At 41.2% G+C, this 4522-nt stretch overlaps 2 non-coding genes across 2 annotated transcripts; both read right to left on the reverse strand.

The window, feature by feature from the left end:
- Positions 1-2812: 2812 nt before the first annotated feature.
- On the reverse strand, positions 2813-2884 carry trnac-gca (transfer RNA cysteine (anticodon GCA)). The gene has a single exon. It is a non-coding gene; the product is annotated as a tRNA-Cys (tRNA).
- A 761-nt stretch (positions 2885-3645) lies between these two features.
- Positions 3646-3717, reverse strand: trnac-gca (transfer RNA cysteine (anticodon GCA)). The gene has a single exon. It is a non-coding gene; the product is annotated as a tRNA-Cys (tRNA).
- Positions 3718-4522: the final 805 nt, after the last annotated feature.

Genomic DNA, 4522 nt, shown 5'->3' on the forward strand with positions numbered 1-4522 from the left:
GGGGTGGGATTAAAGTCTCCATTGTCCATGGGTTCTAAACTGAAAGCTCTTCTCTTGCCAATCAAAAAGATGGGAGTAGATGGCATCATGGACAAATGACTCTTATACTAACCTTTTATGCTGCCTTCACGTGCTTTTGGAATTTTCGTTAAATTCAAGTTTCCCACTAGGAAGTTGCACACAAATGAAATACAGTAAATACAACTGGGAAACTCAGAGATAATTTTGATACACGAGTTTACGAGATGAGATGTCAAAATAAAAGTAACACAAAAAAAATGTATAAATGAACTTGGCATCGTCCATGTTTTATGTTCTTTCTGACAACAAAGCATGTGAACATGATATACTTATATCATATAATTCCAATTACATATGGAAGCAGCATTACTTGTACAAATGTATAAAAGTATGAGCAAAAAATAACAAAAAAGAGCATCAGATTAAGTTAACCAAGGAAAACACAATTTTGTTTTTAATGCAGATTATTTTGTCTTCTTTTTGTTAGTTTTTTAAAATATTTTTTAAATTGTGTATTCAGTTCTATGATTCACGGGTATTTTTTTTTTAACGACCGCAATACTTATGGCGTGAAATTGACGCCATAGCACAACCTTGTAATTATTATTCAATTCAATTAAATTAATTCAATTTTATTTGTATAGTGATTTTAACAATGGGCATTGTCTCAAAGCAGCCTTACAGAAACATATAAACACAGGATACAGATTTTAAGTGTGTGAATTTATCCCTATTGAGCAAGCCGGTGGCGATGGTGGCAAGGAAGATCATCCCTAAGATGAAATGAGGAAGATACCTCGAGAGGAACCAGACTCAGAAGGGAACCCATCCTCATCTGGGTAACACCGGATAGTGTGAAAGTAAAGGAAAGTTCATTATGGTTTTTATATGAAGTCTGTTTGTTGAACTAGTCCACTGTTCACCAAAGGAGCCCGGAGTGCAAAACTGCATGTGGTAATTGCAGTCCCAAGGCCATAGTAGCAACCGTAGTCCCCACAACCACAGTGAGAATGTCCATTTGGAATTGAGGTCCAAAACCATTTCCATGGTACTTCAAGCGGTACCATGCTAATCAATTTCCAACTGTAGCCTCCAGTTGATGAGAGCTCCATCCAGAGGAAGGGCATCAGGATGGATCAGGAAGGTCCGGAGAGCAGAAAGGGTCAGGATCACTGGCATCTCCATAAAGTCATGTGTGGTTCGACATAAGGAGAGAGGGAGAGGGAGGTAAAGAGAGGGAGAGATTATTAGGTATGCTTACTATCCCGTGATTGATAAGACTGTGTACTGGGCATAGAAGAAAGTCTATTCATGGTAAATTATTCTGGCTACGATGTCTATGGCTGCCCATAGAACTATGTGATAAAAAGTTGTGAAATTTGGCACACTGGTTGGTGAGTGTCTAACCTACCAATCATCATTATTTTGAGGTCATAACTTTTGAACCATGTATCCAAAATTTTAAAGCCATTCCCTGGGTTGAGACGAGTTCAACCAACCCTATGATGTCAATTTCCATCTAATTAGAATTGCCGCCATCTTGGATTTTGTCAAAAACTGGTTTTTTTGCTACTCCTCCTACAAATGTTGTCCAATCATCACCAAATTTGGTATTTTTAATCTTCATAGTAAACCTCACAAAAGTTATCAAAATAATTTTGAATATTCCAAACCATTAATCCGTAATGGCCCAACAAATCTGACAGCAAAGTCACCAAACAGGAAGTGAGGCAATGACTTTGTGCACTGACAGAAAGAAATGGTGTGCCATTGCCACCTACTGGTTAAAAGTAAAAAATGCTTACATCTAACTGCCGTTTTTGCTATTCCTCCCCCAAATTATGTCCAGTGTTCATCAAATTTGGCTCACATCATCTTGAGACCTGTGTGAAGAAAAGTTATCAAAGGAACTCCTATATTCAAAACTGTTCTCTCATAATGGACTGGCAAATGCATGAAACTACAAATCATTCTTGATTCCCTCTGCGTATAGTTATGTTTCTGTTTTCCTGTTATAGCTTATGCCAGGGGTTCCCAAACTTTTCCAGGACAAGGCCCCCCAAATGGCATTAACATTTGACCGAGGCCCCCATTTTGCAAGATGTCTTTAAAACACATTAAAAATACAGACTTCTGAATATATCCCTTTATTATTATTATTAATAATAATTACATCTTACATCTTTACATTACATTACATTAGGAATTGATTGTGTATGTGTGTGTGTGTGTGGTTGTCTGAGAGTGAGAAAGAGAAAATCATGTATTTATTTATTTTTCACACCAAATTTTTGAGGCCCCCTGGGCGCCCCCTGGTCCCCACTTTGAAAATCACTTCTCTTCCACTGAGCTATATCCCCACATTGATGGCATGTGGGGCACCAACAGCATGAATCCATGGACCCATCCTGCCTTGTATCAACAGTCCAAGCTGGTGGAGGAGGTGTAATGGCATGGGGAATGTTTTCTTGTTACACTGTGGGCATGCTAATTCCAGTCAACAATCAAGTGAATGCCACAGCCTATTAGAGGATTGTTGCTGACTATGTGCCACAATTCCCAGCATCTACTAATGACTACTTCCTAACGATAATGCACCATGTCTCTAAGAAAAGTCATCTCAAACTGGTTTCATGAAAATGGCACCGAGTTCTTTGTTGTACCTTTCTGTTCTCAATCACTGGATCTGAATACAATAGTGAATTGTTTAACATCCATCATGCTATTGGTCATTTCAATCTGCATATTCAAGGAATAGAGTATAAATCAGTTAAAGTGAACAAGGCCAGACAGGGGGTACTTGGATTTGAACCAAAGACCTCTTGATCTGCAGTCAAATGCTCTACCACTGAGCTATACCCCCACATCAATTCAGTTGCAAATCATAACTGCTGATAGTCCATTATAACGCAATTAAAGCCAGTCATAATCATGTCACAGCGAATGGTACCCCAATGCAGACAAGAGCCAGACAGGGGGAAAACAGATTTTAACCCCAACCTCTTGACCTACATTAAAGTGCCCTACCGCTCTGCAATGCCCCAAGAAAACATACTTTCTACTTCTTTCAGCCACGAACAATAAGCTGCGGATGCAATGGGCACAGGCTCATCCACACTGCTCAGCCGAACAGGGGAATGAACGCGGTATTTTTAATGACTGATGAATTTTGGTTTCTTCTAAAGGCACACAGATGCTAGTGTCAGAATTGGCACCAACAGCATGAATCCATGAACCCATCCTGCCTTGTATCAACAGTCCAAGCTGGTGGAGGAGGTGTAATGACGTGGGGAATGTTTTCTTGTTACACTGTGGGCATGCTAATTCCAGTCAACAATCAAGTGAATGCCACAGCCTATTAGAGGATTGTTGCTGACTATGTGCCACAATTCCCAGCATCTACTAATGACTACTTCCTAACGATAATGCACCACGTCTCTAAGAAAAGTCATCTCAAACTGGTTTCATGAAAATGGCACCGAGTTCTTTGTTGTACCTTTCCGTTCTCAGTCACTGGATCTGAATACAATAGCGAATTGTTTAACATCCATCATGCTATTGGTCATTTCAATCTGCATATTCAAGGAATAGAGTATAAATCAGTTAAAGTGAACAAGGCCAGACAGGGGGCACCTGGATTTGAACCAGAGACCTCTTGATCTGCAGTCAAATGCTCTACCACTGAGCTATACCCCCACATTAATTAAGTTGCACATCATAACTGCTGATAGTCAATTGTAACGCAATTAAAGCCAGTCATAATCATGTCACAACGAATGGTACCCCAATGCAGACAAGAGCCAGACAGGGGGAAAGCAGATTTTAACCCCAACCTCTTGACCTGCATTAATGTGCCCTACCGCTCTGCAATGCCCCAAGAAAACATACTTTCTACTTCTTTCAGCCACGAACAATTAGCTGCGGATGCAGTGGGATGCAAAGGTCTGGGACCAGCAGGACTCTTCCTAGAGCTGGCCGCCTGGCCAAACTGAGCAATCGGGGGAGAAGGGCCTTAGTCGGGGAGGTGACCAGAAACCCGATGGTCACTTTGACAGAGCTCCAGCGTGTTTCTGTGGAGAGAGGAGCACCTTCCAGAAGAACAACCATCTCTGCAGAACTCCATCAATCAGACCTGAATGGTAGAGTGGCCAGATGGAAGCCACGCCTCAGTAAAATGCTCCTCAGCATTGTGCTGAATTGGATGGGCATGAAAAGTGGATTACAGAGGCTGAATCCAGAATCTTTGCGATGGAGGACAGGGTTACTCTGATTGAGGCTATGCTAAAATCCCTAGAAAAGCTTGTACATGACATGGCTGAGCATGCTTAGGACCTTGAAAACAGAGGGACAAGGAAGAATATTCACATCTTTGGTTTACCTAAGGGTGTGGAGGGCGATAACCTTCCACAGTTCTTCGAGTCGTGGCTCCTTAAGACTCTCGGTATTGCTATGAATGCAGGCCATATAAAGCTGGAAAGAGCACATCGATCATTTGCCCCCA

Source organism: Ictalurus furcatus, chromosome 15 (assembly GCF_023375685.1).
Source record: "Ictalurus furcatus strain D&B chromosome 15, Billie_1.0, whole genome shotgun sequence".
In the NCBI taxonomy this organism is placed as follows: domain Eukaryota; kingdom Metazoa; phylum Chordata; class Actinopteri; order Siluriformes; family Ictaluridae; genus Ictalurus; species Ictalurus furcatus.